The sequence below is a fragment of the Balaenoptera borealis genome, assembly GCF_965194805.1.
Source record: "Balaenoptera borealis genome assembly, chromosome: 9".
Taxonomy (NCBI): Eukaryota; Metazoa; Chordata; class Mammalia; order Artiodactyla; family Balaenopteridae; genus Balaenoptera; species Balaenoptera borealis.
The window spans coordinates 42,031,687-42,046,340 of NC_138873.1; the positions used below are offsets into that span (position 1 = coordinate 42,031,687).

The 14,654-nt window shown below is 39.2% G+C and overlaps 1 protein-coding gene across 2 annotated transcripts in view; it reads left to right on the forward strand.

Moving 5' to 3' along the window:
• Window positions 1-14,654, forward strand: part of MAN1A1 (mannosidase alpha class 1A member 1) — a 165,436-nt gene that overhangs the window by 21,702 nt on the left and 129,080 nt on the right. The gene's annotated exons all lie outside the window — the stretch shown is intronic.

Sequence of the window (14,654 nt, forward strand, 5' to 3'; positions counted from 1 at the left end):
AAAACTGTTAGAGGAAAACATAGGAAGAACACTCTTTGACATAAATCACAGCAAGATCTTTTTTCATCCACCTCCTAGAGTAATGGAAATAAAAACAAAAATAAACAAATGGGACCTAATGAAACTTAAAACCTTTTGCACAGCAAAGAAAACCGTAAACAAGACAAAAAGACATCCCTCAGAATGGGGGAAAATATTTGCAAACGAATCAACGGACAAAGGATTAATCTCAAAATATATAAACAGCTCATGCACCTCAATATTAAAAAAACAAACAACCCAATCCAAAAATGGGCAGAAGACCTAAATAGACATTTCTCCAAAGAAGACATACAGATGACCAAGAGGCACATGAAAAGCTGCTCAAGATCACTAATTATTAGGGAAATGCAAATCAAAACTACAATGAGTTATCACCTCATACCAGTTAGAATGAGTGTCATCAGAAAATCTACAAACAACAAATGCTGGAGAGGGTGTGGAGAAAAGGGACCCCTCTTGCATTGTTGGTGGGAATGTAAATTGATACAGCCACTATGGAGAACAGTATGGAGGTTCCTTAAAAAACTAAAAATAGAATTACCATATGACCCAGCAATCCCACTTCTGGATATATACCCGGAGAAAACCATAATTAAAAAAGGCACATGTACCCCAGTGTTCTTTGCAGAACTATTTACAATAGGCAGGTCATGGAAGCAACTTAAATGCCCATCAACAGATGAATGGATAAAGAAGATGTGGTACATATATGCAATGGAATATTACTCAGCCATAAAAAGGAACAAAATTGGGTCATTTGTAGAGACATGGATGGACCTAGAGACTGTCACACATGGTGAAGTAAATCAGAGAGAGAAAAACAAATATCGTATATTAAGGCATCTATGTGGAATCTAGAGAAATGGTACAGATCAAGTGGTTTGCAAGGCAGAAATAGAGACACAGATGTAGAGAACAAACGTATGGACACCAAGGAGAGAAAGTAGAGTGGGGGGGTGGGTGGGATGAATTGGGAGATTGGGATTGACATATATACACTAATATGTATAAAATAGATAACTAATAAGAACCTGCTGTATAAAAAATAAATAAAATTCAAAAAAAAAGGTGTACAAAGAAAACTAGAGTGTGGCACCCTGGAGCATTTTTGCATTTTTTCTGGTGAGTCTCAGCAGTGTCAAATGTGGCTGAGAGGCAAGAGAAGGACTAAGAACTGGCCTTTGGGTTTGGTAATAAGCAGGTAGAAGGCGACCCCGACTGGAGCATCTTCAGTGGCATATTTGCGGTGAGCGCCATGTTGTAGTGGAGGTAAGGAAGGACCGAGAGAACTCTTTCAAGAAGGCTGCCGTGAATGGGACTAGAGAGATGGGGTAGTAGCTGCAAGATGACAAGGGACAATGGGGAGATTGAACAGAGAAATAAGTAGCCTGCTGGGCCCTGCTGAGCACACATTTGGGGCTGGCGGCCATGGATTTGTGATGGCCCCATCTGCTCACTTGTTTGATTTTTCTCTTTAGCAGCATTCAGCAACTCTGCCATATTTGGAGAAGGCAAAGACTCAACTCCAAATTCCCAGAACAGGGAATCTGACCCAGCAGTAGTTAGGCGTCTAATCAGCTATGGCCAAGGGGTAGAGAATTGGTTTTTAGCACTGGTGCAGCCATGGCACAGAGCCTCCTGACTGTCAGGGAGGAGAGGGTTTCCTGGCTACACAGAGGTCTCCCACCATCTCTGCTGCACCCAGCTGCATTTTTCTTATTGGAAGTTTCTCTGTTGTAGGACTACTTGTTAGAGGCAGATTTTCTGTGGTTCTGCTATATGTTCAGTACAGAAAGTTCTCCTGTCATGAAATTGCAGTTTACCAGCATCAGCATTTTTATATTGTTCCAGTAACTATGATACAGGTTTGCCTGAAAAATACCAGTTCATGAACCAAACCTGCCCTGAGATGTTCACTCTTTAATACCTATCATATTGCTGCTTTGATTCCAAGTTTACGATAACAACAGCAAGTCCTAGCAGTCATCATCTTTTGAAATCCTACCTGTCCATCAAAATACAACTTAAATGTTACCAGTTCCACAAATTCTTACCTGTTCCTATCCCCCTTCAGCAGAAAATCATTTGTCTTTCTGTGCTCTTATGGCTTGCTTTGTTTAATCCTCTATAATATATTTATTACAGTTTTACTGTTAAAGGCAGCACATGCAAAGGCAGTGAGATGAAAGAACTCATGGCTTTGTCACTTATGAACAGCCTTACCCTGTGTAAGTACACAATTCTTTGAACCTTTCTCATCTGTAAAAAGGACGATAATGCTTACCTTTCACGGCTGTTGTTAGGAGCCAGTGAATGAGTGGACGCAAAACTATTTGCTTCCACTATGATGTAGATATCGATTATTTAAGAAAATAGTTTGGAGGTTGAAAGACCAGGTTTCTAAACCCATCTACCACTTGGTAATTTGTGCCATGGCAGTGGGTGAATTACTGTTCTTTCTTGTCTCAGGCATATTGTGTGCTGTTAGTTTTTATAGCTGCTGCAACAAATTATCACAAACATAGTAGCTTAAAACAATACAAATTAATGTCTCACAGTTCTGTAGGTCAGAGTCTGAGTGGGCTTGCTTTTTGGTTTCTCTGCACTGGGTCTCATAAGGCCAAAATCAAGGTGCCAGGCTCTTACCTGCAGGCCCTGGAGGAGGATCCTCTTAGAGTTTCTTTCAAATTGTTGCAAAATTCAGTTCCTTGTAACTGTAGGGCTGGCATCCCCACTTCCTTGCTGGCTGTCAGCCAGGAGGCTCTCAGCTCCTAGAGGCTGCGTGCATTCACGGTCACATAGCCCCTCCATCTTCAAATTGGCAACATAACATTGAGTGTGATGAATCTCTGACTTTCCCCTCTGCTGTATCTCTTCTGCTTCCAGCTAAAGAGTGTTCTCTGCTTCTAAGGGCTCAGGTGACTAGATTAGGTGTGCCTGAATAATACGGGCTTATCTCTGTATTTTAAGGTTGTCTTAATTATCCTCAAGTAACTTTCATTACATCTGCAAACTTTCTTTTTGCCATGTAAAATAACATAGTCACAAGTCCAGGGAGTGGGCCTCTTTGGGGGGATTTCTACTTACCACTTGTGGGTACTATGTGTGATCCAGAATGTGGCACTAAGTGCAGTACAGTCCCTTACATACAAGAGTTACTCAGCAGCTATTGGTGAATTGTGTGGCCTGTTGCTGTGGTTTGTGATCAACCAACCTGTTATGCAGGAGGTATTTTGTGCTTCAGATTATGAGTAGGGGAAACCACACCAAAAGAAGCCAGGTTTTATAGTAGTTCCTTTGTGTATAACCGACTCTAATTGCTGTATGCAGGTAAAGAGGAGAAAGAAACCAGAGATATATCCAGATGTAAAGAGTATTGCTAAATAAGAAAAATATTCTACTCTTTATTCTTAGAGATTTTCTTGAGGCCTTTGATAAAGTGTCTTATTTTCATTTCATTATCATTTTTATTTTACAAATGAGTATTCTGAACTCAGGGGTATGTAAGGCACCCGATGTTATAGACTATTAAAAATCTTGAATGAAAAATAATTCTGATTTGTGTCTATTCTCCATATATCATAGCAAGTGTAGTATAGAAGTTAGGAACACAAACTCTGGAACCAGACTCCTTGGGTTTGACTTCCCTGTTTGCCACTTATATGTCCAGTGACCTTGGGCAACTAACTTAACCTCTCTGTACCTCAGTTTCCTCATCTGTAAAATGGAGGTTAAAATAAGCCCTACTTCATAAAGTTGTCATTGAGCATCAAATTGAATCGTGCCTCGTACATGTGCTGTATAAGTATTAGGATTATTATTCTAATCAAACAGTTTGTTTTAACCATGGCTTCTCAACCAGGGCTATTTTGCCCCCCGCCCCCCGCCCCCCCGAGGACATTTGGAAATGTCTGGAGACATTGGCTGTCACATCTGGGGTTATATGCTCTAAGCATCTAGTGGATAGAAGCCAGGGATCCTATTAAACATCCTGCAATGCACAGAAAATCCCTCTACAGCAAAGAATTATCCACCCAAAATGTCAGTAGTACAGAGGTTGAGAAACCCTGTTTTAAACCAGTGGTTTATGGTTTTAGTAACAACTTCATTTGCAAATAAGATATTCCTGTTTCATTAATGACTTTTAAACACTGAGGCTGTTCATGCTTGACAGCCATGGGGCTCTGAGTTCTACTGTAAAATAATAATAATAGTAGTAGTAATAATAATTGTTTTCCAGTGTTTAAAAAAAATCCTTGTCTATCTACTTATCTATTTTTATATGTAACACAGATTTCACAAGAATGTGCTTAACCTCTAGAATACACAATTAGGTGTTAGAAATACTCTGTTCTTGTGAAGAAATGAGCAGAATTTCTAATTTTCCAGTGAGCTTTCTTCGGGAGATCATAGGCAAGAAATTACTTGAATTTGGGAATTTGCTGTTACTATGTATGTTGAAACAGAGTAACAGTCAAGATAACTACCCACTCTAGTTACCAATTTAGAATTTACCTACATTGTAGTATATAGTCTAGAAAGGCCTGAAACATTTGTGCCAGTGCCATTTTTATTTCTGAATATCATATAAGGCTTGTGTGTTTACTGTCTTCACTCCCTCCCCTCCCTCTTACGTGTATCAAATGATTTAGAATATTCTTCACCCAGTCCTTCCTCTCCATTACCCCTCACCCTTGTTACCTCCACCGCAAGTTTAGCTATTTGAGTTGTCTTTCTCACTATCCAGGACTATATTTATCCATTCTCCCTTTTCACAGAATTTGTCCTTTTGATGACTGGGTCAGTTAGTCATCAATACCTGCACTACCACTAGGGTGCAGAGAACTGGTTAGACTGTCATCCGGGAGGGAAAGCAAAGAATCTGGGTGCATTCCCTTACCTTCCCCTCTGTCATCTCCCTGAAGGAACTGAGAACCACAAGACACAAACACAACAACCTGTAGCTGTAAATTATTATGGATTAAGCAGAACCCGGATATGCTGGGCACCAAGTAGGTGCTGAGAAATACTTGGTAATTGATTACATGATTACATGATACCGTTGCTAAGTATTGGTAAAATATGTGATTGTATATAATAGAAATAGATTTTTCTTGTTGTATTTAACAGATTCTTGGCTTATACAAATATCAGCAAAAGGAGAGTGTTCATTGCAGTGAGGATGACATCCACTCTGTCCTTTTCAGGTCGTTATGTACCTATAGAGGTTCAAAGAGAAACCCCCAGGCACTTCATTTAAAAGGAACAAACAAAATGTTTTTGGTAATGCACCATATCTGCCTTACTTTTTCTTCAGGGCCAGAAACTGGGAAAAGCAGTTTACAGTATAATTACATTTTTTAGTGTGGTCTTTTGTTAAGCTTCAAAACTTTGTTTTTGTGACACTCTTTAGAAAAGTGGTAGAACAGTGATAACTACTTCTTCACAGACTTCCTGATTAAGAGGGATTAGTTTTAAGAGTAATTGGCATCTTTCAAGGGTTTGGACAAAGTCCAGTTCATGTCCTGTGATCTCAGGCTGTTACAATGGAGAGTCTTGTCCATCAGCGACCACCTCGATATGGCTTGGTGGCATCTCTGAGCATTAAAAGATCAAGCTACATAGCAGTTGAAAACAAGTTAAGGCCTTCCTTCGATTTTGAAGTGACTGTTACCCAAATTTTATTTTGCCACTTCATAATTTAGAGCCTTGTGATGAAGACTCAGAAAAACTCTTTAACAGCTTTACCAGTGAAACATAGGGAAATGCTTAAGTTTCTCCATCGAGAATAAGTTGATCTGGGAGAGAGGGACCTTGGATTGCAATGAATCGGCAGTTACACATGTTCTGCTATGGAAAGAACTTTGGTAAACAGGCTTAGCTCAGCAGCAATCACAGGACCATGCCTCTTGCCTGTGTAAACGTGTAGAATGGCATTTTTTTTTTTTTTTTTTTTTTTTATGGCTGTGTTGGGTCTTCGTTTCTGTGTGAGGGCTCTCTCTAGTTGCGGCGAGCGGGGGCCACTCTTCATCGCGGTGCGCGGGCCTCTCACTATCGCGGCCTCTCTTGTTGCGGAGCACAGACTCCAGACGCACAGGCTCAGTAATTGTGGCTCACGGGCCTAGTTGCTCCGCGGCATGTGGGATCTTCCCAGACCAGGGCTCGAACCCGTGTCCCCTGCATTGGCAGGCAGATTCTCAACCACTGCGCCACCAGGGAAGCCCCATAGAATGGCATTTTATTGTGATGGACTGGGGCAGTGACTTGAGGGGACTGGGTTGAAGGTAGAAGTCATTCTAGGAAGACAGTTCCTGTACAAGAGCTGGTTGCCAGTAGTCCTGAGAATGGAGCTGAGGTGTGAGTCTGGGTTCCAAAGAATATCACCAGCAAGGCATATCACAGTAGTCCTGGGTCTAAGCTGAGTAGAGCCCAGGACCCAGAGGTCCAAGTCAGAGAGAGGAGAAAACACTGGAACCAGAATTACAGCACTTAGTAACACTGGTAAGACTTAATCACACAGACATACAGCCGTGCACAGGTTAGCCCCTTGTGGACAGAAAGTGAATGTAGCACAGGCCTTGTAGCTATAGGCACGCACATGTTCGTGAAAGGAATGAACAGTTTAGCCTGGCACAAAGGAACAGGTGGGAGTGAAGTTGGGAGTTGGAGTCCAGAGAGTCCAGTATGAGGACAGCAGAGCAGTTGCACCCCACTGCCCCACTGAATCTGTTCTGGAATTTGCTCTCTGCCTGGCTGACAGGTTTCATCGGCTTCCTTCTGTGAGAGCATATCCTCCAGGAGCCGGCCAGTGTGTTGGAGGCTGAGCCTACTGCATCACCCTCATTATTGCCCAGGGTACACATTTGCAGGTTATGTATTTGATCTATTATTACATTTCAGGACCTCAGATCTTTGCCAGTAAAATTTTAAAATGAGTAGTTAGTTCCTGGGAGGATATCCTTCTGAGACAGGACTAAGGAAGCAGGCAGGAGGGACAGATCCCTCATAAATCCTGATAGAGCGTCCTGGGAGAAGGCAGAATATTCTCCTCCTTCTGAGAAGCATTTTAAACAAGGATATTCTAAATCAAGTTAGAGAGTCTTAAGCCAAGGACAGTATTTTATATTCAGGGCTAGGAAGGTATTTTCTGTTGACGGTAGAAGGTCATACTATTTGGAACAACAGTCTTGTGTTCAGAAATGAAGGATGTGGAATTCTAATATTGTTCAAACAATGAGAAGAAAATATGTAGTACAAAACAGTCAGTTTATATGGAAATCAGTAGTTGAAGATCACAAATATACTGACCTATTTTAAACAAGATTTGATGTAGTTATAATAAAACAGCAAAAAGTTGTGTTCTTTCATACACACACAGACACACATTTTTTTTAACATCTTTATTGGAGCATAATTGCTTTACAATGTTGTGTTAGTATCTGCTGTATAACAAAGTGAATCAACTATGTGTATACATATATCCCCATATCCCCTCCCTCTTGCGTCTCCCTCCCACCCTCCCTATCCCACCCCTCTAGGGGGTCACAAAGCACCGAGCTGATCTCCCTGGGCTATGCGGCTGCTTCCCACTAGCTGTCTATTTTACATTTGGTAGTGTCTGTGTGTCCATGCCCCTCTCTCACTTCATCCCAGCTTACCCTTCCCCCTCCCCGTGTCCTCAAGTCCATTCTTTATGTCTGCGTCTTTATTCCTGTCCTGCCCCTAGGTTCTTCAGAACCATTTTTTTTTTTTTTTTTTTAGATTCCATATATATGTGTTAGCATACGGTATTTGTTTTTCTCTTCCTGACTTACTTCACTCTGTGTGACAGACTCTAGGTCCATCCACCTCACTACAAATAACTCAATTTCATTTCTTTTTATGGCTGAGTAATATTCCATTGTATATATGTGCCACATCTTCTTTATCCATTCATCTGTCGATGGACACTTAGGTTGCTTCCATGTCCTGGCTATTGTAAATAGTGCTGCAATGAACATTGTGGTACATGACTCTTTTTGAATTATGCTTTTCTCAGGGTATATGCCCAGTAGTGGGATTGCTGAGTCATATGGTAGTTCTATGTTTAGTTTTTTAAGGAACCTCCATACTGTTCTCCATAGTGGCTGTATCAGTTTACATTCCCACCGACAGTGCAAGAGGGTTCCCTTTTCTCCACACCCTCTCCAGCATTTATTGTTTGTAGATTTTTTGATGATGGCCATTCTGACTGGTGTGAGGTGATACCTCATTGTAGTTTTGATTTGCATTTCTCTAATGATTAGTGATGTTGAGCATCCTTTCATGTGTTTGTTGGCAATCTGTATATCTTCTTTGGAGAAATGTCTATTTAGGTCTCTTGCCCATTTTTTAATTGGGTTTCTTGTTTTTTGATATTGAGCTGCATGAGTTGCTTGTATATTTTGGAGATTAATCCGTTGTCAATTGCTTCATTTGCAAATATTTTCTCCCATTCGGAGGGTTGTCTTTTCATCTTGTTTATGGTTTCCTTTGCTGTGCAAAAGCTTTTAAGTTTCGTTAGGTCCCATTTGTTTATTTTTGTTTTTATTTCCATTTCTCTAGGAGGTGGGTCAAAAATGATCTTGCTGTGACTTATGTCATAGAGTGTTCTGCCTATGTTTTCCTCTAAAAGTTTTATGGTGTCTGGCCTTACATTTAGGTCCTTAATCCATTTTGAGTTTATTTTTGTGTATGGTGTTAGGGGAGTGTTCTAATTTCATTCTTTTACACGTAGCTGTTCAGTTTTCCCAGTACCACTTATTGAAGAGGCTGTCTTTTCTCCATTATATATTCTTGCCTCCCTTATCAAAGATAAGGTGACCATATGTGCATGGGTTTATCTCTGGGCTTTCTATCCTGTTCCATTGATCTGTATTTCTGTTTTTGTGCCAGTACCACACTGTCTTGATTACTGTAGCTTTGTAGTATAGTCTGAAGTGCAGGAGCCTGATTCCTCCGGCTCTGTTTTTCTTTCTCAAGATTGCTTTGGCTATTCAGAGTCTTTTGTGTTTCCATACACATTGTGAAATTTTTTGTTCTAGTTCTGTGAAAAATGCCATTGGTAGTTTGATAGGGATTGCATTGAATCTGTAGATTGCTTTGAGTAGTATAGTCATTTTCACAATGTTGATTCTTCCAATCCAAGAACATGGTATATCTCTCCATCTGTTTGTATCATGTTTAATTTCTTTCATCAGTGTCTTAGAGTTTTCAGCATACAGGTCTTTTGTCTCCTTAGGTAGGTTTATTCCTAGGTATTTTATTCTTTTTGTTGCAATGGTAAATGGGACACACACATATTTGAGGGAGATAAATTTTACATTTGAGAGAAAGAAATTATAACTCAGCTATGATGCTCCATAAAAGTACATAAAGGGGCTTCCCTGGTGGCGCAGTGGTTGAGAATCTGCCTGCCAATGCAGGGGACACGGGTTCGAGCCCTGGTCTGGGAAGTTCCCACATGCCGCGGAGCAGCTGGGCCCGTGAGCCACAACTACTGAGCCTGTGCGTCTGGAGCCTGTGCTCCGCAACAAGAGAGGCTGCGATAGTGAGAGGCCCGCGTGCCGCGATGAAGAGCGGCCCCTGCTTGCCACAACGAGAGAAAGCCCTCACACAGAAACGAAGACCCAACACAGCCATAAATAAATAAATAAATATTAAAAAAAAAAAAGTACATAAAAATTAAACATTTCAACTCATATTGTTAGTTTTACTCCCCAGAAGCACAATATTTAGTAAGTACTATTTTATATATTTTTTAACCAGAGCCCTTTTCAGATAGCTTAACAAGAATGGGATGCAACTCTTAGGGTAATTCAGTTTTTACCAGCACTGTGGATAAGTTCTATTATAGAAGATGCCTGAACTAATATTTGAGATTTTCATTCAAAAATATAGCATAGTCTTCTTGTTTGATAACAATATTTACTTGAATATTTTATCCCATTTTGAACAAATATTTTACTTTTTTCAAGCAAGGTGGAGGAAAACAACTCAAATTGTCCCATGAAGTTACTGTTTTCTGGGTGAATCCAGGAATCCTGACTACATACTTTTTCTTTTTTTAATCATTTATGCCCATCCCCCTAACCCACACCGGTCTTTTAAAGCTTGAACAAAGGACTCAGCTACCATAATTTCTTTGATAAATCATAACTATTTATTATTATACAACTGTTCTGATCAAACCTTTAGAGTAGTTTCAGCTGCCAAACAGTATTATGAAAAGAAATAATCCAGAGAAAAACTTCCTCTTTCCCCAGATTGGGGTATGGTATAAGTCCAATTTTGATCTGGTCACTCAGGTTTTTAAAAGACAACCAAAGGATAGCTACTCAAATGTTAAATTCATTAGTGACTGGTAATCAATGAGTTAAGTAATAAAATAACTGTAGTTTGAACTTATAACTGGGCAGGCTGTCACAGTCTCCTGCATCAGGATGATGCCTCTGTAGTTCTGGGTTTTCACTCATTTATGGTAGCAGAACAGCCACTGTGACAGCACATCTACCTGTGTCACACCTCCATTCAAGGAAGAAAGAAGAGGGAGAACAGGGCTGTTGACAGACCTTGACAAACATCTCATTGGCGTGAGCTTTGCCACATAGCTACCTCTAGCTGTAGAGAGATTAGGGAAGCACACATTTGGCTTTTACACCTTCTCTTCCAAGGACAGGCAAGGCAGAAGGAGATTTGGGTGTGGAGTGAATCAGTCTGCGACAGGTAGAATGTATATTCATAATTTTCCCATTTTTATTATTGTTTTGTAGCTTTATGTAGTCTTTCTGAATAGTGAAATAATTTGACCTCTGCTGATAAACTTGGCACTTTTTTTTTCCTTCTTAAATCTATGAAGGTCTTTGCCCAATTTTTAAGCCATGAAATAGCTGAACAAAATTGGAAGTCATTCCAAAGCTAATACTAAGTAATACCGTCTTCTTTTAACAGGTCACTGAATCTGGCATATATTTAATTCTGTGCACTTGCCATCCAGCAACTGTAGAATGAATGATGATTATCTCTCTCTACCAAAAAAAATCTAGCCTTATCAGAATTTAAAGTTCTAACAGAATGGTTAGAGTAATACATTTTCAAGCCTGGGAAATACTTGCCACCACTTACAAAACATCTCAGATTATCTTCAACCCATAGAAAATATGGCTTATAGGGCGGCAGTGATACAACCATACTAGGTATGATTGCTTGCCTGAACAGTGGTACCACATATAGTCCAAAATAATTGTTTGCCATCTTCAGTAATAACATTAGTAACATAGTAGAAGTCTAAATAAAACTATAGTAGAAAGAGCATTGAAAAATAATCAGTATTGCTATACTTTTTTGGTAGGTATTTAGAAAGAAATCTGATATTATTGCCAATGTTAGGGCAATTTATAGAATGCTGTTGACATTTAAACCCATATTGGCTAAAATGTCTTTTTGCAGTTGCCAAAAAACAAAATTATCGGTGTGTTTTCTTGGTGAAGAAGTGTCATATACTATGAAACCAAGAATAAAGATTATGATCTAACACTATAGGATGCTCAAATGGAGATGAACTTCACTGGAAGGAAATTTTAGATGTTAAAATGTATGTAAAGCAAAATTCTTTTTCAATGTATGTAAGATATGTTTTTCTACAGGGTACCAGAAGCAAGAGATATTCTCATTTTCATTTTAGTTCCTTAATCTACCAGTATATTTAATGTTTCTCTCCTGTATCAGCAAAGTTTTCAAAAAGGGAAGGATTGGAAGGTGGTTTTGCATGGCACATTTCTGAAGTCTCACTACTGAAAGTTGAGTTTATCCAAAATAATTAAATAGGTAATAGAAAGCATGCAAATATGTATATCAATAACATGAGTTAACAGTTTGTTTGGAGGCTTATTTGGAAGGCAGGTTCCCCCGATTGCATGGGTCACATCTTTAGCTCAGTACAGTGTACAGGCTTCAGAGTCAACCTAAATTCAGAGACAACCTCCACCCCTGCTAAAGGGCTGACCTTGGGAAAATTATTTAACCTCTTGATTTCTTCATCTGTGCAATGGGACTCTCAGTGGGGAGACTACTTTCCTTGTAAGATTGTTGTGAGGGACTGAGAGAATATGTAAATGCTTTACATATTTCCTGACATGTAAGTGTTCAATAAATGCTGGCCCTTTTTTTTTTATTTTAAATTTATTTATTTATTTATTTATTTTTGGCTGTGTTGGGTCTTCGTTTCTGTGCGAGGGCTTCCTCTAGTTGCGGCGAGCGGGGGCCACTCTTCATCGCGGTGCACGGGCCTCTCACTGTCGCGGCCTCTCTTGTTGTGGAGCACAGGCTCCAGACGCACAGGCTCAGTAGTTGTGGCTCACGGGCCTAGTTGCTCCGCGCCATGTGGGATCTTCCCAGACCAGGGCTCGAACCCATGTCCCCTGCATTGGCAGGCAGATTCTCAACCACTGCGCCACCAGGGAAGCCCCTGGCCCTTTCTGTTAAGGATAAGAAAGTACCTTTTTGTGACACACCAATTATGGATTTTAAGTCTTATAGAAACACTAGTTGCTACTCCAAGTTTATACTTAGGAACTAGCATTTTTGATATTTAGTATACATAAATATTACATTTCACAGGTGATTTTCAAAATAGTACCTTTTATAAAACATTTTCATTATTGGTATTCTCTGATAATAATGTTTAAAACTGTGATCTGCAGTATACAAAAGGATTACTTTCATAATATAAAATTATGGAATCTCGAATGACAAGGAGTGCCCCAACTATTTACTAATAGTGGACAATTTTACGGGTAATCATTTCAGAAGTTTAAAAAAAATTTCCCTGTAATATGTGACATTTTATAACCAATATATTTTGTATGAATTTTACCTTCAAGAAGTAATAACTTACAAAATTATAATTTGTAATCCTTTAGTTAAGAAAATAGTGATTTCTGGTTTTAATTTGAAAAGGAAACACTCGTCCCTGCAACTGTCCTATTGATAACAGCTTTATTCATAATTGCCAAAACTTGGAAGCAACCAAGATGTCCTTCAGAAGGTAAATGGATAAATAAACTGTGAGACATGCAGACAATGGAATATTATTCAGTGCTAAAAAGAAATGAGCTACTAAGCCATGAAAATTCAGACATAGAGGAACCTTAAGTACATATTTACTAAGTGAAAGAAGCCAGTCTGAAAAGGCTACGTACTATATGATTTCAACTATATGACATTCTGGACAAGGCAAATCTATGGAGGCAGTAAAAATATCAGTGGTTGTAGGGTGGGGTAGGGGAGAGGGAAGAAAAGAGGGAGCACAGAGGATTTTTAGGGCAGTGAAACTATTCTGTATGTTAATATAATGATGGATACAAGTCATTATACATTCGCCAAAACCCATAGAATGTACAATAACAATCTTAATGTAAACTGTGGACTTCTGGTGATGGTGATGTGTCAGTGTAGGCTCACCAGTGTAACAAGTGTATCATTCTGGAACATGATATTAGTAGTAGGGGAGGTGGTACGGTGTGTGGGTAGGGGGTATATGAAAATCTCTGTACTTTCTGCTTAATTTTGCCATGAACCTAAAACTGCTATAAAAAAAAAATAAAGTCTATTAAAAGAACATACACACAAAAGAAAAAAAGAAAAGAAATGCTGTATCCTGCAGCTCTCCTCTTGATAACTGAAGCAGAACACATCTTGACTTTCTAGGGCTACTTTGCTTGCTTAAAAAAATAAGAAGAAAAGAACATAATTTTAAAAGGCAAGTATCTCTAACTTTTGCTCATTAGCAATTTTTTTTAGAGAATTTTTGCTAATTCTTTTTTCATTTCTCATTAATTATGGTCTAACTTCATAGTATTTGTAATGTTTAAAAAAGGAATATTAAAAGAAAAATTTTAAGTTTATTAGTCTTCGTGAACTTGACAAATCTTATGAACAAATCCCTTAAAGGAGAGCATATGTGTTCTAAAACATTATTGTGTCACTACTGCAAAAAAGATAAATGTAGTGAAAATTTGAAGCTGTAGAAGTGACATGCATGAGTTAAAAGAATGTTTGGACTTGCTTTATTATTACAAATATTAAAACTAAAAAAACGATCTTTTGAGATAAGATACTCACTGATGAGGATAGTATTTGTTTCCTATGTGGATACTTTTTTTAGACTTTCTTCTTAGAGTAAAGGAAGTTTCATGATATCGCAGCAGGGGATATCATTTTCTCTTAACTGCCGGGAAAGATCTGTAGTTGATGATGTTTCCCAGGTTTGGGAAGGCTCTGCTAAGTCTTTGCCTGGGGACTGGGCAGGGAAGATCAGCTGGCATCTGGCCTGCGAAGGCCCACTTGCTGGCCTGCTAGTTCTTACTTAGCAGGGGTAATCTAACAAAGGCAGTTTTAGATCAATTAAAAATCAACCAAACAAACAACAAAAACCCTGACGTTGAGTGTTTAAACTCGAGTGACAACTTCTGTGGAAAGAGACCACGATCATTAACTACAAGACAGATATTTTTGAGATGTAAATAACAGCAAGTCATAGACCCTGGGCTGATCGAGAGCTTCTCTATGTAAAGAAAACATTCTCACCAACAGTA